This window comes from Neovison vison, chromosome 7, assembly GCF_020171115.1.
Source record: "Neovison vison isolate M4711 chromosome 7, ASM_NN_V1, whole genome shotgun sequence".
NCBI classification, from domain to species: domain Eukaryota; kingdom Metazoa; phylum Chordata; class Mammalia; order Carnivora; family Mustelidae; genus Neogale; species Neogale vison.
In genome coordinates this window covers 7,179,562-7,201,557 of record NC_058097.1, presented here as the reverse complement: position 1 = coordinate 7,201,557, position 21,996 = coordinate 7,179,562, and the positions used below count along the sequence as shown (strand labels likewise).

Genomic DNA, 21,996 nt, shown 5'->3' with positions numbered 1-21,996 from the left:
GATGCATATTGCTAAGTGAAAGAGGCCAGCCCAATTCCCGTTACACAGAATCGGTCAAAAGATCAGCAGTTTCCAGGGATCAGGAAGAAGAGGAGGTGGAACAGGGGAAACACGGGATTCTGAGGGCAATGAACCGACTCTATAGGATACCATGATGGTGAATGTGGGACATTTAAGTATTTGTCAAAATCCAAAGAGCTTTGCCGCCAGACAGTGAAGCGTAAAAAATGCAAATTAAAATAAGCACATTGACGAGACTGGGGGAGTCCAAGGATGACACGCAGCATGTGATCAAAGAATCGAACTATAGGGCCCATGTGTGAAACATCCTCACCAAAGAGGGTGGGACGCCCTCGGCACCTCAGAAACTCCAGGAAGGACTGGAGGAGTTTGTAAAACTAAAGGCAAGATAGTCCGTGGAGAAACCCTGTGCTCCAGCTGGTGGATCCAATTCCCATGACAGGGGTGAGAGCTCAGATTCGGACACCATTATCCACGTGTGCCGGAACTGAACGGTTAAAGGAATGGAAGCAGATGGCAGGAGCAATGCTTCTTACCACTGGGGCGGGGCTTTACAGATAAGCAAGGGGAGGCGGCCAGAAAGATCCATGTGGCAGTGGGTCCACACTGGAAGATACCAGGATGACCTCATGAATCTGTAACACAGATAGAGGCAGTTACATTTGGACACAATTACAGGTACGTGTGTGTACACAGGGCACTATACACACGTGTATTTCCTCCACCTGTCAGCTGAGAGGACCCAGAACCACTGACACCCCAATAGCAGCGAGCACACCGAGGGCCCAGGTGTTGGTTTCTGATACCACTCTCAGGAAAAGGAACCAGGATTCCCTGAAGAAACAGCAGATTCCAAGCCTGAGGCAGGAAACAAACAAGATAAGCTAGTGGTGGTGGAAAGGAAGGAAGTAGTTAAAAAAAAATCTCTGCGGGGAAGACACATGTCAAAAGGACAGAGGAGCCAACTGAAAGAGCTCCCAATGGTCAAAGGTTGACCAACGTGGATAACACTACAGACTGGAAGTGCATTATAACTGAAGCATAAAATCAGTACCCTGAGTCCATACCGATGTCAGTAAGTGATCAAATTCATAAATAAATGGGCGAGAAGACACAGATCTCCCACGTAGAAGAATTCCAAACAGTTTCTGTAGATTCCCTGCCCACAGGGAGGCAGAGCCTCAGTCGTTAAGTGTGGCCTGAGCTGGTGACTTCCTTCCGCACAGCACAGCATGGAAGGCTGGGGGCAGGGGTTGTAACCAGCCGGCGGAGAAAGCTGACTGGGGTAGATGGAGAAGGCAAAGTCCCCTCAACCTGGTGACGGAGACCAACATCCACAGTAATGAGTCACGGTGATGGCATATGTCCTCAACACAACACGTGGTCTTCCAAAAACCTACAACCCTGTTTCTAGGCATACAAAAAAGATGAAACAAATCCAAATCGAGGGGCACTCTACAAAATACTTCATGAGTACATTTCAAAATGGTTAAGGTCATCAAAAACCAGGAAAGTCAGAGAAACAGCACAGCTCAGAGGAGCCTAAGGAGACACAACAACTCACTGTAATGTGAGATCCTAGATGGGATTCTGGAACAGACATTAAGCAAAAACTAAGGAAACCTGAAGAAAGTAAGGACTTTGGTTAACGACAGTGTATCAGGACTCGTCATCAACTGTAGCAAACACACCGCTCTTATGTAAGATGTTAATAATGGGAGGGAGCTGAGTGGGGCCCACAGAGAAATTCTCTGCATTATCTCCCCAATATTGCTGTAAGTCTAAAATGGTTTCCAAAAGTGAAGCTTATTTTACTTTAAAATTAAGTTAATCATCATAATTTTTTAAAACCCCACAAAACAGTCCTCAGACCATTCCGACATGCAAGCAGGTTTGAGAACACGGGCCAGTGGTTCTTACACTTGAACGTGCATCAGGATCACCGGCAGACTGTTAAAAATCCACCTGCTGGGCCCCACTCCAAACTGCTGCTACTGCTTCAGCAACCAGGCTCTAAGACCCAGGGTTCAGACAAATCGGGGGTCATCCATCACCAGGCGCCTCCCTGATGCCCAGGTGTGCCCTCTGCTTGAAAGCTGGTGAAGGTCTGAAGATGTTGTTGAGGGTCCCATTGCTGCTGGGGATGGTAGGTGACCGCCCCATGCAGGAAGGAGCTGCCGGGAGGTAGGAGGTGGGGGTACAAGGAAACCCAGAGAGGGACTTCCTACCTGTTAGAGCCTCTCCTTTAGTTTTTGGTGGGGATGCTGGAACCCAACCAGAAGCTGGTCCCCTGAAGCCCAACCTGCCCCCTGCTTAGGGAAATGACTGTGTTAGCTGATCCTCTGAGAGCAGGTTAGGAGTATGAAGAAAGAGAATGTATTTAAAGGACCCAGGACAGAGTAAGCAATGAATGAATAATGGCATCTACTTGCTTTATAATCATTATTGCCTAGATCAGCACAAAGGTATTCCGGCGGTATTTTCTGTATGAACCCTGTCTCCCAACAATACCGTCAGTATCTTAAGGGGAGCACCACTGTCACACACAATACAGCCCAGCATAGTACCTGGGCACCAAGAAGTTCCGAGGAATCATTCTGTGGCCCCCAGAGCCTTGAGTCACCCTGTGGGTAGACTGAGATCCTTACTTCGCCTCGTGGGTCTCAGGGTATCAAGAACCAAGTCCAAGGCAGGGATCAGGAAATGATTCCCTGACAGCCCCCTCCTCCTGCACGCGGGGTCCCCACCCAGGTGGGCGCCCAGCCACAGAGTGGCACAGGAGCAGCAGGGTTCGTGTCACTGAATGGCTTCCCTGAAGTCTCCTCATTTTGTACTTTTCCATTACTCAAAGCAACTGGGCTTTGTCAAGCCCCACGATGCGGGTAAAATGATTCAATGAACTCCGGAAAGTAAACGCGAGCATTTAATTAAAAGGCTGGTGTAGAGGGAGCTGTTTCTTCAGGGTTAACCTCAAAACCTTCGGCTCCACGGAAGAGCTTCCTAATTGGAGCTGGCCACGGTTTCTGCAGCAGCCCGGGCAGATCCGTGCCATGGCCTTGCTGGCAGAGGTTAGCGCATCCCAGCAGCTGCTCCCAGAGGCCACTGACTCCCGCCTGGGAAAAGACAGAAGCTCGGGGCTCGGGCACGTCAGCGCCTTCCAGGTGTGGGAAAGTTCTGACCAAAATCCTCCCTCCCCAACCCCTCCAACCAGGTCAAGGCACTAATTAACAATTATATGAGAGAGAAGGACGGGAGGCTTACCTTTTGTGAGTTCTATGGCTCGTCTACAAATTTCTCAACAGTCCTACAAAACTGCCGGTCTGTGTCTATTTTGCAGGTAAGGAAAAGGGAATAAATGGCTGGAAGTCACAGAGATTTCAAATGGTGGAGCCAGGGCTGGAGTCGGCTCTCCCTCATTTTATTTATTCATCTAAAATCTGATTGTTTTTCACCTCCTATAGGCCGGCCGGAGGCTAGATGACAGAGATGCAACAAAAAATGAGAGAACTGAGGTCCCTGCACTCAGACTTTGGGGACTCAGGTTGGGGAGATGAAAAGTCAATGAGTGAACTATTACCTAAGATTGGGACAGATGAGAAAATACTCAGTGACGTGATAGAGAGTAATGGGGACAAGGGTCTCTGAATTCAAAGCCGGCGGTCTTTCTTCAAGAGCACAGGATAAAGCAGCCCCCACAGAACCATCTGGCCAAATAAACCACAAAACTACCTGAGGGAAACAGACCCGCTTGTTCTCTGTTAGGAGACGGGGTTGGCATCTCTGATGGTGACTTGGAAGCACCATCTTTGGGCCCAAAAGAGGAGAGCCGTCCTGAGGGCCCAGATTCACAACTGAACCTACGTGGTTAACATGGGCCCTGTACCTCAGGAGATGCCGAGCAAAGCCGCCCCTCAGCAAAGCCGCAGAAACCCTCAGGTGCTGGCCTCACACCGAGCTGCCCTCGAGGCCTCTCCCCTGCTGTGGCATCATGTTTCGTGAAACTGTGGCAGGTTGACTGGGAAGATACCACGGGAAACAGAACATGCTGGAAGCATGGAAGCTGAAGTCTTTGCCGCCAGACAGTGTGGAAGTCCCAGCCCTGTGTTTGCTAACTGGGAGAAGCTGGGAACCCACATGAGCTCCTGAGCATTTATCTCCTTGATGAGAAGATGAGACTAACAGGATCTGCTTTTCAGGGTTGTTTTGAGTTCAGTTAAAGAACCAGTAGGAGATCAGCAAGCACCTGGCTCATCTCAGGCACTTCACAAATGTTAGCTGAAGGACCCCAAGTCATTCCAAAAAAAAAAAAAAAAAAGGAATTAACTGATGAGTCTCTAAGCCTGAGGCACAGACCCCGACCAGAATGTGGTATTCCAGGCACAGAGGGGACAGACCACCCGTGAGTCCATAAATCAGGGGGAAACCCAACAACGGGCCAGCCTTTAGCCCCCCACACTCCCTCCCATGAGCTACAAGGCTGAGCGGCTCACTCACCCATACTCTGTGGCCCCATTACCCACGTGCAGCCTGGGAAAAAACATTCCTGCCTCACACGATTGTTGCCAAGTAAAGGAAGTGATGGCAGCTGCATTCCTGGGGCACAGGATAGTTTCCTTCCTTTTTTCCCCTTCAAACCTTCCCACATTCCTTCCTTCGGAGTAAGTACAAAGGAGTTTCTGACGTTAAGAAAGTTCCATAAAATCACGCTCTGACATAGCTCCTTTGCTCCAAACATGCGGAAGTGGCCGGTAAATACCGGGCTCACAAACAAGATAATCATCTCTGTGCGTTAGAGGCAGAATGTCGACACAAAGCACTACTTCGGGATGGGGGATGGGAGTGCTGGGCAGGAGGCACACACACAACGGCGGAAAGACCAATGTCTCATGCAACTTGAGAAAGGGGACCCCAGCCCAAGGCTGGACCCCAGGGGGTGGCCCAAGGCCCCCTCTGTGAAGGCATGCCAACAATAAGAAAACCACCAGCTGCCCATGGCCATAGATTTTGGGGTGCTCCAGGCCAGGTGGAGGCAAACACAAACTATCGTTGGCATAGGGGGGTGGAAGCAAAGAAAATCAAAACACAAATTTACCTCTTAATATGACCCCAAAATCAAAATTCCAAAACCTGAAGACATCTAACACTTAGAAACCTAGCCAACAAAATCAACACTTGTGACATGAATTACTCCAAAGAAGATAAAATGAATATCGTGGAATAATCTGACATGGACTTTAAAACAGGAATGTTTCAATGCTCAAAGTGACAGAAGCAAGGAAAAAAAACCAAATTTATTGAAAATAAATAAGAAATTCTCAAACAAAAACAGAAGGAAGAAAAAAAAACAAGGGTGAGGGTAAGGTAAAGACTAAATGAGAAGAAAAATGGCAAATAGGAGAAAAATATTTGCATATCACAGATAAAAGACCAAGATGGCTAAATTGTAAGAAGTTTTAAAGATTAGTCAAAATGCCCCAGATTCCTCCTTTAACAAAGAGTGGACAGAAGATATAGGCAGGAACCCACAAATATTACATGAAAATAGCCCTTAAACATAAAACCCCAACTTTCTTCAATAATGTAAATTAAAACTCAAAATTATGGAGTAAGAATTAAAATTATACTGAGATGGGCGCCTGGGTGGCTCAGTAGGTTAAGCCTCTGCCTTCGGCTCAGGACATGATCCCAGGGTGCTGGGTTCGAGGCCCACATCGGACTCTCTGCTCAGCGGGGAGTCTGCTTCCTCCTCTCTCTCTCTCTGCCTGCCTCTCTGCCTACTTGTGATCTCTGTCTATCAAATAAATAAATAAAATCTTTAAAAAAAATAATAAAAATAAAATTAGACTGAGATACCATTTCTCACCCACTTGCTTGGCAAAAGTTCAAAATCCTGACAGTACACTCTGCCAGAGAGGATGTGGGGAGTCGGGCATTCTCTTAATTGTGGGTGGAAGGTAAAATGGCATAATAGCAATGGAAGGGAATTTGGCAACATGTGACAAAGCTGTTTATGTGCTTACTCTCAAGCCAATCCTAGAAATGTGACATCAACATAAACTTCTAACAGTACAAAAAATACATGCGCCTACGATGACACCCTACAGCACTCTTTGCAACTGCAAAATATTGGAAGCTATCTAAATATCCAAGAGTGGGTTGGGGACATAAACTAGGGTGCATCTGAATGATGGAATACTATGAAGCCATAAAAAAGAATGGTTACTGTCTCTATGAGCTAATAGGGAGTGGTTTCCAAAATATATCTTCATGTGGAGACAGACAAGGTGCAAAAGTGCTTTACATTTAGTGTAAGGAAAAAAGGGAAAGAGATAAATCTGATTTTTATTTTTCAAAAAGAAACACAGGATGAATAAACCAAAAGATGATGAAACTGGTTCTGCAAAAACAAGTGCGCACAAGTGGTTGGCAGGGAGAATAGAGCAGAAGGAGGTGGGGGGACAGAGGACACTGTTCTGAGTACATCTTTCTATTTTAAGTCCTGGAATCATATTAAAGTATGTCAAGAAAATACAATCAGGGAGGATGAAGAAAAATAAACTGAATGCGAACAGGAAGAGAGGAACTAATCTTATCTCAAATGAATAACATAAGGACACTGGGGGAGGGTAGAGAACCAATATGAGTAACTTTTGAGTGCAAAATTATGACTTACACACCCTCAAACAAACCTTGAACTCTCCCTAGTGGGTTTGTTTTCATACAGTAGAGCAATTCCAGAATTATTTTATAGGCAGTACAGGGTTGAGCCGATGAGTAAAAGTGTGATGTTGTGGACAGACAGGGTTCTCTCGATGGAAGAAAGGTCAAAATAAATATGGAAATGGGAAGGCAAGGAAGAAATGCGTGGGAATGGGATGGAAGAAATTTGGACCATAATAGAAAAAATTGGAATATGGATCATAGATTAAATTACTATACCAATGTTAAGTTTCTGAAATTTATAAATGTACTGTGTTGGCTTAAAAGAGTATCCTTTTTCTTAGAAAATACCAATTCTGAATATTAAGGGGTAAAGAGGCATGATGTATGTAATCCATACTTAAATGGTTCAGAAAAAGAATAATAATATGTATATAATTTGTATAATCATTTCTACATAAATTATGAGTGTGTATATAAACATATGTGTACATATACATAAACATAAATATAAAGAGAGGGAAAACAGGGTAAAATATTTTTAAAAACTGATGTGAAAAAAACCTCTTCATGAGGTTTTCTGTAAGTTTTAAAATACTTTAAAACAAAAAGTCAAAGAGATGTGGAGAAAGGGGAACCCTCTTACACTGTTGGTGGGAATGCAAGTTGGTGCAGCCTCTTTGGAGAACAGTGTGGAGATTCCTCAAGAAATTAAAAATAGAGCTTCCCTACGACCCTGCAATTGCACTCCTGGGTATTTACCCCAAAGACACAGATGTCGTGAAAAGAAGGGCCATTCATACCCCAATGTTTATAGCAGCAATGGCCACGGTCGCCAAACTATGGAAAGAACCAAGATGCCCTTCAACAGATGAATGGATAAGGAAGATGTGGTCCATATACACTATGGAGTATTATGCCTCCATCAGAAAGGATGAATACCCAACTTTTGTAGCAACATGGACGGGACTGGAAGAGATTATGCTGAGTGAAATAAGTCAAGCAGAGAGAGTCAATTATCATATGGTTTCACTTACTTGTGGAGCATAACAAATAGCATGGAGGACAAGGGGCATTAGAGAGGAGTAGGGAATTTGGGTAAATTGGAAGGGGAGGTGAACCATGAGAGACTATGGACTCTGAAAAACAATCTGAGGGGTTTGAAGTGGCGGGGGGGGTGGGAGGTTGGGGTACCAGGTGGTGGGTATTATAGAGGGCACGGCTTGCATGGAGCACTGGGTGTGGTGAAAAAATAATGAATACTGTTTTTCTGAAAATAAATAAATTGGAAAAAAAAAAGTCAAAGAGGAGCAGGATGGCAGAGGAGTAGGAGACCTAAATATCATCAGGTCCCAGGAGATCAGCTGGATACTTATCAAACCCTTCTGAACAGCTAAAAACTCAACAGGAAATCAAAGAGAGGAGCGGCAATTCTAGGAACAGAAAATCAACCAGTTTCCAGAAGGTAGGATGTGTGGAGATATGAATCTGAGGCAACAAACAGGAAGATAGATTGCAGGGGGACGGGCCGGATCCCAGCAAGTGGTAGAGCAGTGAAGCACAAAATCGGGACTTTGAGAAGTCTGCGTCACTGAGGGACATCAATCCAAAGGCTAAGCGGGATGGAGCACTCATGGGGACAGTGTGGTCTCAGGACCCACGGGGTCACAAAAAGACCAGGGGTGTCCGAGTGTGGCAGAGCTCCCAGGTATCAGAGCAGGGAAGCCTGCCTCAGAGTCAGAGCTAAGGATGGGGCTCTCAGCTCAGGCTTACCTTAGACCAGGATCCAAGGCAGAGTTGGACCACTGCTCGTCGGGCAGGGACCCCACAAGATGTAGATCTAGGAAGACTCACCCTCCTCTGGGAAGAGTGGTGCAGGAGTGCGGAGCAGAATCTGCTGGGTTTGGACACTCCAAATAGGGGCCATGCACCAGAGACAGAAATTCTCGGTCACAGGCCAGGTGAGCTCAGAGTGCAGTAAGAGATCCAGAAACAGGAGAGACTGACTGCTTTTCTCCCAGGGCACACTGAGGAGTGGAGCCCTGAGCTCTCAGTTCCTATGGGACTGGAGATTGTGAGGCCGTCATTTTCATTCTGTCCTCCAGAGCTCTACGGAAAGCATTAGGGGAACAAAAGCTCCCGAGAGCAAACCCCAGCAGATTACTTAGCCTGGCCCCTGGCAAGGGTGGTATAATTCCGCCTCAAAGACATTTGAGAATCATGGCAACGGGCCTCTTCCCCAAATTAATAAGAACATCCAGCCAAGCCCAAGTTCACCAGACAATGAGAACAACAGAACTCCAGAGCTAGGGAAAAGCAACACATAGAATTCACAGTCTTTTTTTCCCATGATCCTTTGGTCTTTCAAAATTAAATTTTTAAACTTTTTTTCCTTATTTTGTTTTTAAATTTTTCCTCTTTCCCAATTTTTTCAACTATTTTATCTTATCAATACTTTTTAAAAAATCTTTTTAAATTTTCATTGTTATAGTCATATTTTATACCATCATTGTATTTAACCTTATTTCTTCCATACATGTAGGTTTTTTTCCTTTAAAATTCTGGGATACAATTTCTTCTCCTAAATCAAAATATACCCTAAATCTAGCTCATAGTTCTTCTAGTCTCCATCCAGATCACATTCATTCCCCTTTTTTCCCCTCAACCAACTTCTGAGATTATCAATTCCTTTTTTAAAATTTTCTTACTTTTCATCCTCACAGTCATATTCCATCCATTCATCATGTTTACCCTTATTATTGTATATATATGTTTTTCTTTCTTTAAAATTTTGGGAAGTAGTTTCTTCTAACAGACCAAAATACACCCAAAATCAAGCATGTGGCTCTATTCTATTCACAAGTCTAATGGATACATATTTTTTCTTTTTTCTTTTTTTCCCCTTTCTTCTCCCACTGGTATAGGATCTCTTCTAATTTGATTAGTATATATTTTTTCTGGGGTCATTGCTACCCAGTTAATATTTTGTCCTCTCATTCATCTATTCTTACCTAGATAAAATGACAAGGCAGGAAAAAGTCACCACAAAAGAAAAGAACAAGAGGCAGTACCAACGGCTAGGAACCTAATCAATACGGACACTAGTAATATGTCAGAACAAGAGTACAAAATGATGATTATCAAGGTGCTAGCTGGGCTTATATAAAGCAAGGAATGTATTAGAGAATCCCTTTCTGGAGAAATAAAAGAACAAAAATCTAATGAAGTTGAAATCAGAAAAGCTATTAATGAGGTGCAATTAAAAAATGGAGGCTCAAAAAAAAATGGAGGCTCTTACTGCTAGGACAAATGAGGCAGAAGACAGAATTAGTGATATAGAAGACCAAATGATGGAGAATAAAGAAGCAGAGAAATATGGAGATAAACAACTACCGGACCACAAGGGCAGAATTTGAGAGATAAGTGATATCATAAGATGAAACAATATTAGAATAATTGGGAACCCAGAAGAAGAAGAAAGAGAGAGAGGGTAAAAAAGGTATATTGGAGAAAATTATAGCAGAGAATGCCAAAGGGAACAAGCATCAAAATACAGGAGGCACAGAGAATCCCCTCAAAATCAATTAAAATAGGTCCATACCCCATCATCTAATAGTAAAATGTACAAATCTCAGTGACAAAGACAAAATCCTGAAAGCAGCTCGGGACAAGAAGCCTGTAACATACAGTGGTAGAAATATTAGATTGGCAGCAGACCTATCCACAGAGACCTGGCAGGCCAGAAAGGACTGGCATGATATATTCAGAGCACTAAATGAGAAAAATATGCTGCCAAGAATACTATATAGATAGGTTGTCATTGAAAATAGAAGAAGAAATAAAGTGCATCCAGGACAAACAAAAACTAAAAGAATTTGCAAACACCAAACCAGCTCTACAAGAAATACTGAAAGGAGTCTTCTAAGCAAAGAGAGACCCCAAAAGTAGTAGACCAGAAAGGAACAGACAATATACAGTAACAGGCAATACGATGGCACTAAATTCATATCTTTCAATAGTTACCCAGAATGTAAATGGGCTAAAGGCCCCAATCAAAAGACACAGGGTTTCAGAATGGATTAAAAAAAAACAAGACCCATTGATACGCTGTCCACAGGAAACTCATTTTAGACCCAAAGACCCCTTCAGATTTAAAGTGAGGGGGTGGAAAATAATTTACCATGCTAATGGACATCAAAAGAAAGTAGGGGTGGCAATCCTTATATCAGATAAATTATATTTTAAGCCAAAGACTATAATAAGAGATAAGGAAGAACACTATATCATACTCAAAGGGTCTGTCCAACAAGAAGATCTAATAATTTCTAATATTTATGCCCTTAACATGGGAGCAGCCAATTATATAAACCAATTAATAACAAAATCAAAGAAACACATCAACAGTAATACAATAATAGCAGGGTACTTTAACACCCACCCTCCTCACTGAAATGAGCAGATCATCCAAGCAAAATATCAACAAGGAAATAAAGGCTTTAAATGACACAGTGGACCAGATGGACATCACAGATATATTCAGAGCATTCCATCCCAAAGCAACAGAATACACATTCTGCTCTAGTGCACATGGTACATTCTCCAGAATAGATCACATCCTGGGTCACAAATCAGGTCTCAGCCAGTACCAGAAGATTGGGACCATTCCCTGCATATTTTCAGACCACAATGCTTTGAAACTAGAACTCAATCACAAGAAGAAAGTTGGAAAGAGCTCAAATACATGGAGGCTAAAGAGCATCCTCCTGAAGAATGAATAGGTCAACCAGGAAATTAAAGAAGAATTGAAAAAATTCATGGAAACAAATGAAAATGAAAACACAACTGTTCAAAATCTTTGGGACGCAGCAAAGGCGGTCCTCAGAGGAAAGTATACAGCAACACAAGCCTTTCTCAAGAAACAAGAAAGATCTCAAGTATACAACCTGACCCTATACCTAAAGGAGCTGGAGAAAGAACAGCAAATGAAGCCTAAATCCAGCATGAGAAGAGAAATAATAAAGATCAGAGCAGAAATCAATGAAATAGAAACAAACAAACAAAAAAAACCACAGTAGAACAAATCAACAAAACTAGGGGCTGGTTCTTTGAAAGAATTAATAGGATTGATAAACCCCTGTCCAGACTTATCAAAAAGAAAAGAGAAAGGACCCAAATAAATAAAATAATGAATGAAAAAGGAGAGATCACAACCAACACCAAAGAAATACAAACAATTATAAGAATGAATTATGAGCAAATATAAACCAGCAAATTTGACAATCTAGAAGAAATGGATGCATTCCTAGGACATATAACTACCAAACCCGAACCAGGAAGAAATAGAAAACCTGAACAGACCCATAATCAGTAAGGAGATTGAAGCAGTCATCAAAAATCTCCCAACAAACAAGAGCCCAGGGCCAGATGGCTTCCCAGAGGAATTCTACCAAACATTTAAAGAAGAACCAATACCTATTCTCCTGAAACTGTTCCCAGAAATGGAAATGGAAAAAAAACTTCCAAACTCATTTTATGAGGCAAGCATTACCAGACAAAGACTCCATCAAAACAAGAAAAAGACCCCATCAAAAAGGAGAATTACAGACCAATATCCTTGATGAACACAGCTGTAAAAATTCTCATCAAAATACTAGCCAGTAGGATCCAACAGTACATTAAAAGGATTATTCACTGGACACCTGGGTGGCTCAGTTGCTTGAGCAACTGCCTTCAGTTCAGATCATGATCCTGAAGTCTCGGGATCGAGCTCTGCATCAGGCTCCCTGCTCAGCAGGGGGTCTGCTTCCCCCTCTGACCTTCCCCCTCTCATGATCTCCCTCTATCTCAAATAAATAAATAAAATATTTAAGAAAAAGTTAAAGGATTATTCACCACAACTGAATGGTATTTGTTCCTGGGCTGCAAGGTTGGTTCAACATCTGCAAATCAATCAATGTAATGCAATATATTAATAAAAGAAAGAACAAGAACCATATGATACTCTCAACAGATGCTGAAAAAGCATTTGACAAAGTACAGCATCCTTTCTTGATCAAAACTCTTCAAAGTGTAGGAATAGAGGGTATATACCTCTATAACATCAAAGCCATCTATGAAAAACCCACAGTGAATATCATTCTCAATGGGGAAAAATTGGGAGCTTTTTCCCTTAGGTCAGGAACACAGAAGGGATGTCCACTATCACCACTGCTATTCAACAGAGTACTAGAGGTCCTAGTCTCAGCAATCAGACAACAAAAAGAAATAAAAGGCATCCAAATAGGCAAAGAAGTCACACTCTCACTCTTTGCAGATGATATGATACTTTATGTAGAAAACCCAAAAGACTCCACACCAAAAATGCTAGAACTCATATAGGAATTCAGTAAAGTGTCAGGATATAAAATCAGTGCACAGAAATCAGTTACACTTCTACACACCAACAGCAAGAGAAGAAAGAGAAATTAAAGAGTCGATCCATTTACAATTGCACCCCAAACTATGAGATACCTAGGAATAAACCTAACCAAAGAGGCAAAGAATCTGTACTCAGAAAACTATAAAGAACTCATGAAAGAAATTGAGGAAGACACCAAGAAATGGAAACACATTCCATGCTCATGGATTGGAAGAACAAATATTTTGAAAATGTCTATGCTACCTAAACCAATCTATACATTTAATGCCATCCCTATCAAAATACCATTAATGTTTTTCAAAGAAATTGAACAAATAATCATAAAATTTACATGGAAAAGAAAAGACCCTGAATAGCCAGAGGAATGTTGAAAAAGAAAATGAAAGTTGGCGGCATCACAATTTCAGACATCAAGCTCTATTACAAAGCTGTAATCATCAAGACAGTATGGAACTGGCACAAAAACAGACACACAGATCAATGGAATAGAATAGAGAGCCCAGAAATGGATCCTCAATTCCATGGTCAACAAATCTTTGATGAAGCATTACTGCTTCCAATGGAAAAAGACAGTCTCTTCAACAAATGGTGTTGGGAAAATTGGACAGCCGCATGCAGAAGAATGATCCAAGAATTTAAAAATTAATGGGAACAAATGAAAATTAAAACACAACTGTTTAAAATCCTTGGGGCACACCATTTCCTTACATCACACACAAAAACAGACTCAAATGGATGAAAGAACTCAATGTGAGACAGGAATCCATCAAAATCCTTGAGGAGAACACAGGCAGCAACCTCTTCAACCTAAGCCATAGCAACTTCTTCCTAGAAACATCACCAAAGGCAAGAGAAGCAAGGGCAAAAATGAACTATTATGACTTCATCAAGATCAAAAGCTTTTATAGAGCAAAGGAAACAGTCAACAAAACCAAAAGACAACTGACAGAATGGGAGAAGATATTTGCAAATGGCATATCAGATAATGGGCTAGAATCTAAAATCTATAAGAACTTAACAAACTCAACACCCAAAGAACAAATAATCCAATCAAGAAATGGGCAGAAGTCATCAAAAGACATTTCTACAAAGAAGACATCCAAATGGCCAACAGACACATGAAAAAGTGCTCAACAACACTTGCCATCAGGGAATCACAAATCAAAACCACAGTGAGATACCACCTCACACCAGTCAGAAAGGCTAAAATTAACAAGTCAGGAAATGCCAGATGTTGGTGAGGATGTGGAGAAAGGGGAATCCTCCTACACTCTTGGTGGGAATGCAAGCTGGTGCAGCCACTCTGGAAAACAGTATGGAGGCTCCTCAAAAAGTTGAAAATAGATCTACCCTATGACCCAGCAATCTCACTGCTGGGTATTTACCCTAAGGATACAAATGTAGTTATCCAAAGGGGCACATGCACCCAAATGTTTATAGCAGCAACTACGGAGAGAATCTAGATGTCCATCAACAGATGAATGGATAAAGAAGATGTCACACACACACACACACACACACACACACAATGGACTACTATGCAGCCAGCAACAATGAAATCTTGCTATTTGCAATGACAAGGATGGAACTAGAGGGTATTATGCTAAACGAAATAAGTCAGTCGGAGAAAGACAATTATCATTTGATCTCTCTGATATGAGGAATTTGAGGCAGGGCAGTGGGTTGTAGGGGTTAGGGAGAGAAAAAATGAAACATGAAGGGATAAGGAAGGAGACAAACCATAAGAGACTCTTAATCTCATGAAACAAATTGAGGGTTGCTGGTGGGGCAGGTAGGGTTAGGGTGGCTGGGTTGTAGACACTGGGGAGGGTATGTGCTATGGTGAGTGCTGGGAAATGTGTACGCTTGATGATTCACAGACCTGTACCCCTGGGGAAAATAATACATTATATGTTAATATAAAAAAAATCAAACACACTTTTAAAAACAAATATTCTGCAAATAAGAATCAAACTAAAGTCCTATTCATGGGGTAACTCTAAGAAAAGAATATTTGAAGAGGTAAGAGCTGAGTATTTTCTAGAACTTAAAAAAAGGGCAAGTTCTTAGTTTTAAAGAGCACTCTGGTAAGCAAGACGAAGAAACAAATGATGAACGGCAACATGTCAGGAGTAAAGAGAAGATCTTAAAATGTAGCCTGGAGGGAAAAAAATCAGATCATCACAAAGGGAAGACAGACTGATAGCAACAGCAACAGCACTGGCCTGGGAAGAAAGGAAATTCTGCCATTGGAGTATTGAGAAAACAAGCATCAACCAAGACTTTTATACCCAGTTAAAGCGGCATTTAAAGGCCTGAGTAAACAGGCATTTTTCAGACCCCCCAAAGCCAATAGTATTTATCTATCAGAGTCTTAAGGAATCACAAAGAGAAACTTCACCATATAAAACAGTTAATTCCAAGGAAGACCTAGGACTCAAGAAACAAAGCTGGTCTTAAAAATTGTCAGTAGGTGAAAAAATTTTTCATAAATGTAATTACTCGCTACAGAAATAAACACAATCTTTGGTGTTTAACAACATTGGGTGTATAAAACAAAAACAATGTCTAATGTGAACTAAAAGCCAAGTAGTATCCTCCTTGCTATATTCAATAGGAGAACACCCTGTTTGTTTGAAAAAATTCATAGTTGAATATGAATGCTAAAATTGAAGAATACAAATACAATATGTAGCTGGCTTCCAAGTCAGCCCAGGGCAAGGGAACCTATAAAATGTACAGTTCAATAAAAAGCTTCAAAATATTACTGAATGGTGATGGGGAGAAGGAACAGAGAGACACATAATGCAAAATAAAAGAAAGAATCCAAATATATTAATAATCACATTAATCTGCAAGAATATTAGATTAATATATTAAAAGACAGAGATGATCAGTTTGAACAAAAGATGAAAGAATCCAGGTAGGTGAAGGATTCCCTAAGGAAAGACCCTTAGAGACAGAAAAAGTCATCTGAGCTGAGCTACAAGGAGGAGGAAACCAGGCCAATCCACTGAGAAATGGAGGGATGGCTCCAAAACTATCAGGAAATGGCATGCAGCTGTCAGTGTGCAGGAAGGAAAGGTGTTCCAGGAAGCGCATTGCAGTATGTAAGACGCATAAGAAGAAATAGAAAAACAAGGGAAGCTTCCCTGGGTTTGGAGCGGGGAGAGGTAAAGGGCTAGAGAGGCCACAGAGGACAGCACTGATGAGACGCAGACCACAGGAGACTTCCACCACACAGTATCATCTTTCAAGAAACACGTCCAGTCCAGGCAGGGAGCGGGGTCTCTGCCCATTTTCCCCACCAAGACCGTGTCAAACCTCAGGCACAGAAGGGCACAGGGAGGAAGGAAGGGAAAGTTCAGAGAGATTACCAGAGGACACTGTCCCCAACTGAGGGACAGCACTATCCATGCTTCTTTCACGCTGACATGGTCTCTCTCAGGAACTCGGGCAACTCTTGGTTTATCACAGGCAGTAGGGCTAGGAGATTTTATACGCCTGCCCAGAACCATCCAAAATGGAGATTTCAGGGTCAATACAGCCTCATCTTCAAAGTCTTTTCTCTCAATGCCTCACCAGAGGCAATACCTATATTTTGTTGGGTATTTGCTATGCGATTCATGTAGTTTACCTCATCCAACTCTAACAACAACCCTGTAAGACCCAATTTTATGCCCATTTTACAGAAGAATAAACCAAAAAGCCAAGGCCATCATGCCATCAGAAAGTGCCAGAATAGGGTTTACCCTCCAGCATCTTGATTTCAAACTGGTGCTTAATTCAACCACCAAGGCTCAAATCTAACACCAGTACTGGGCCCTCCAACTAAGAGCCCAGTCTTCGCTGCAAAGGGAAGGAAGGAAAATTTGGACATTTGCCTGGACCAATGTCAGGTGATGCTATTACCAAGCCGAGCCCATTTTGCAGTGTTATCATCACCTGCTTCTGCTCGATGCCCCCATTGGTGCCCAGGCACCACCCGTCCTATCTATCCTCTCTACTATTCCAGTCGAGGTCAGCGCCTTGGGAAGCAGACAGATTCACAGAGAGGAGGAAGAACTGGACCCCCTGCAGGGCAATTCACACTGGAGCTCCTTCAGCTGCAAACTATGGCAGAGAGGGGCAGTAAGAAGGCTTGAAATAAATAAAAGCGAAGACTCATCAGCTCCACAGTTGAGCGAAACCATCGCTTTGTCGACGGCAGGGTTAGGGTTTCCCAGCTGCAGTTCTTAGAAGAGAAAGTGATAGTTCTCGTGCATGAGAGCCATTTCCTGGTCTGTGGTTGACTCAGCCCAAATCCCTAATGCCTTGTGGACGGTTGTGAAAGCACCCTGAGAAGGGAAGGTGAGGGTAGTGGGTGCAAGGTTTACATGTCCCGCGCATCGGGAGGAACCAGATTCAGCAGTGTCTTTCAACAGAAGTATGGCTGGGCGGTCGGGATCTTCAGCGGGGACTGAAGTTGAAAACACCCCCCGTCACTGTACCCACTAGTGTCACAAAGAGTTCAAAGTACCCAACATGCACCCGAACTCCATATGCGTGGACTTATTTCACGGCTGGTCGCTGTCCCAGACCCTCACTGTCCCCGAGTCCAGAATCCCTGAATTCACCAGCAAAGCCCAAATGGACGAATTTTTGAAAATCATCCTTCGTCACATTAGCCATCATCTGGCATTTTGTAATGATGCCTCCGGACATGTCCTGAATTTCAGGGAAGCTGAGGTTCCCGCGTTACTTAGAATTACTGGGAGGGGTGGCGCCTCCACAAGAGCAGACTGTGTCTTTGACTCACAGACCCTCTGTCTCCAAGGCCGTCCTTGCCCTACTACCTCCAGAGTTCACAGCAAGTTTAAAGGAAAATCTAATCACTTCCTGCACTGGGATTTCTACTAAGGAGTCTACTGCATATTCTCTTCCGCGGCCAAGGACTAGGCAAAACACGGAAGTGCGACCCAAAGGAAATGCACTCTGAGAAATGGACCTGCAGTACCCTTGATGGGGGGCAGGGCCAGGGGCAGTGTGGGGGGAGCCCGGGCGTGTAATTCAGAGCCTGCGAGACAACGTGAATATTAAGGGAGAAGAAGCGTAGCAAGTAGGGCCCTCACGGCAGATGGTAAAAACAACTGTCAGACACGCAAGGGAAAGTGGATCCTCCCGTTGCTGCTGCAAAGAACCTGACAAAACATTAGCTCTGCGTGTCATGTCCCCAGAAGCAGGGAGCATAATGTGAGAACACGGGACAGCCCCCAGTGGGGGTGATGCTGACATAGTGGGGGGGCGTGGACCTGGCACAGGACCCACACCACAGAGCAGCAAGGGACTCTCACTTTCTCGCTTTTGTCCGTTCATTCATCCACTCCCTCACTCGGCAGGTTTTTCTTAAGCACCTATCATGGGCAAAAGAGAGACCACGCCTGCCCTCATGGGGCTCAGGAGGCTCTCAGGGAGCGAAGCAAGCAGAGATCACCTGGGTGATCAGGTTGTGACCCTTACACACCGAGGTCCGTGCTGTCATTGAAGAAATACTGCTCTACACGTGCAAGCAAAACTGGACTCCAACCGACACGGGGAATCGCTGTTGGGTGAGCCGTGATGGAAGAGGAGAGACGGGCCGCCCACACACACTTAGAGCACAGGGAGACAGGTGTGCACCCGGTGCCAGGCACGCCGGGATGGGCAGGCTCCACAGGCCCTGGAGAGTGTGGGCTGTGGGAAGGACTTCCTCAGCCTCTTCCAGAAGGAATCCAAAAACACCCTCCTACTGCAGGCTCCCCCTGTCTGATCCTCTAGCTGACCCTGATGGAACCCCCCAGAGCCTCAGGCTCCCCTGTGGGCTAGATTACAACTGGCTGGGCTGCCACATTTCTTGTGATAGAGCTCCAAGCCCCACATGTGGATCCTTGGCTGTGGTCCTGAGCCTGCCATCAACACCCCCACCATCCCTGCCTTCTCCCTGGCTCCTTCCGGCTCCTTCTATCAGTTTGTGCATCACCTCCTCCAAGAAGCCCTCTCTAACTCTCTCCCCCAAGCTGGCTTGGGCATCCCTGGCCACAGCTACTTCAAGATCATCTTCTCAACTCTCTGTGGTACAAGGCACTGCAATTACTTGTCTAAACAGTGTCTGGTATATTGTAGTCACTCAAAGAGGACCAGATGAGTAAACATCTATAAGAAAAGACTGATACACATAGTATTTTTTTTTTTAATTTGGGAGAGAGAGAGTGAGAGAGAGAGCATGAGGGGAGCTCGGAGGGAGAAGCAGACTCCCTGCGGAGCTGGGAGTCTGATGAGGGACTTGAATCCCAGGACTCTGGGATCATGACCTCGGCCGAAGGCAGTCGCTCAACTAACTGAGCCACCCAGGTGCCCTGATACACACAATATGTTAAGTGCTCTAAAACACAAGTAGGAAAACACAAAGATCCAGTTAGAAAACTGGGAGGGGTGTGAAATAATAAAAGCTGATATTCACCAAATGTCCACCCTATGGCAGGTAAAATTCTTAGAGCTTTCTGGGAAGAAGTTCATGTCTTTTGTACCCCAACCCCACAAGTATCCATACTTTAGGAATGAAGAACTTGGCCCAGAGAGGACGTGGACGAACGCCTTCATCTACCCACCACACTGAGTGTTGGTGGCGAGACTATGTTCGGGCCACTCCCGGGGAGAGGAACACCCCGGCAGGAACACGAGAAGACCCTCGTGCTCATTTGTAAACTGAAATCACAACGACAGAGCTTGGAAAAGCAGGACAGAGTTGGCAATCGCTAGGGTTGGCCGGAGGGTGTCTTTGGAGGCAGCACACATGTCCATCAGGGAGAGGACAGTCTGGATGCTAGAAAACTCCGGGCACCTCAACGGGAAGCAGAGCCACAAGCCTGATACAAATGGGTTTTTAAAGTTAAAACAAGATGTTCTCACCATTTCCAGGCTTTACTTGGATGTCCCCTTCTCAGTGAGGCCTCAGATTCTAGTTCTGTGTGTGTGGTGTGTGTTCCTTCTAATCTGAGGCCCAGAGGGAAATCGCTCACTGCTAGTCATTCCCCTTCCTCAGAATGCCACGTCAGCATCTTTGGAACCACTAAAGATGTCTCAGAGGCAGGCCCCAGGGGTCCTGGCCAGAATCATGCCCCAGGACACAGGGAAACGTGTGCTGGTTTGAACTTAAATCGCTGCAGTGCGTTTTTTTCCTTCCTAAAACCTAAAACTGTTCACAGTCCTCTGAGAGCTTTAGCATGGCCGGTCCTGGCACCACATCCAAGCCCTCCCCTCTGATCTCCGTGTCTCAACCTCTTCGACTGAGCCTCCGTGTTCCCGTTCAGAGGCAAGGCCAATCACGGCAGACCTTGTTGTGTGGCTACGCTGTCCCGTCACTAACTCGGGGACTGAAAGCTATCCCACGTGCGGGACCCAGGAGGGGCTCAGCACCGCCGCCACCCTAATCATCAAAGAGGACGGGGCTTTTGTCTGAGTGCCGGGAGGTGGGGGTAAGCCACGGGCCTGGGGGTCCACGCCGACGCGGAGGAGGAGTTGGCAAGCCGATTTCTGCTACTCTGCAGACAAGGCTCCCTCTTACTGCTTCTACCCTCTGGGGGGATGGGGTGGGGGGGGCTTTACTGCTCCCCCACTTGCTTGGGTTCACCGCTAATGAATGGCCACTTGGAAACAGTTCCTAAAACTTGTTTTGAGGTAGTTGAGAGGGGAAAAGAGTATCTGAGCTGACAAGGAAAGTGATGAGTCGATCTCCGAATCTTGACATCAGCTTCCCTGGATGCCAAAAACCTAATCCAGGAGCGGGGAACCGACCAACCACGATGTTGATTTCCCCCTTGGACTTGCCATGGGTCAGGGGACAGTCAGGTTTTCCATCCCCGTCTGGCGCTTTCGCGCCGAGGCAGTGGCCAAGCTGAAAGGTCTTCACGTTACCCCGTAAGAGAGGTTTAACTTCATTCCTTAGCCCCTGGTCACTTACTGGCCACACTTGGAAAGACAAACCAGACAACCCCCCCCAGGCTGCTGTTGTTGCTGATACTGGTTTGGAAAACGACCCACTTCTGAATAACACAGAGGTTGGTCAGCGTCTGTGGGCCTGGGGGCGGGTGTCTCAGTGCGCTGGCAGAACAGCTGGGGCAGGGCGGACAGACACCTGCGTGGACCAGAGGCCGCTGACGTGGTTCACTCCGTGGCTGGTGGCCGCGGACCATGGCACTCAGAGCCAACTTTCCCCTCAGCCTCTTCCGGAGGCAGTCTGGGCACCTCAAGAAGCAGTGGTGACTCTAAAGGTCATGAACTGGGGTCATGTTCAGGGCACGGAGTGAGAAGTTTCTCTAGCAACTTCTAGTTTTGAGGAAGTATCCGGGACATTCAGCACTATATCCTTAAGTAGAACTGACCTGTGATTTTCTTGCGTTTCCCCTCCTTGTCTGGCTTGGAAATCCAGGTTACACTTGCCTCCTCAAAGGGGTTGGGAGTGTTTCTCCTTTTCCTCCTGTTCTCTGTAATCCTTTGGATAAGACAGGGATTAATCTGTTCTGAAGTATTCGGTAGACTTGCCTATAAAACCATCTGGGCCTTGTGGGCCTTCTTGCTGCTATTTTTATGAGAGCTTTGTGATGATTCAGTTAATGATTTCTTTAATAGTTATAGAGCCTATTCAGGTTTTCTGGTCATCCTTGAGTTCACCGTCCTTGAGTTCCTTAAGTTGTTTTTCTGATTTGTTTTTGTTTTGTTTTGTTTTGTTTTTTAGGGAATTGACCATCTTATCCAAGGTTTCAAACTGAATGGCACAGAGTTAGTCCCACTATCTCAGGCTTAGAAAGAGTCTATCCTTCCAGTAATAAGGAAGAAGGGCAAGTTCAAGTGCCCCATCAGCACGCCCGGCCCCAGCTCTC

General features: G+C 44.5%; 1 protein-coding gene across 1 annotated transcript in view; it reads right to left on the bottom strand.

Annotated features, from left to right (window-relative positions):
• The window catches only part of CDYL2 (chromodomain Y like 2), a 162,810-nt gene that overhangs the window by 23,871 nt on the left and 116,943 nt on the right, over positions 1-21,996 (bottom strand). The gene's annotated exons all lie outside the window — the stretch shown is intronic.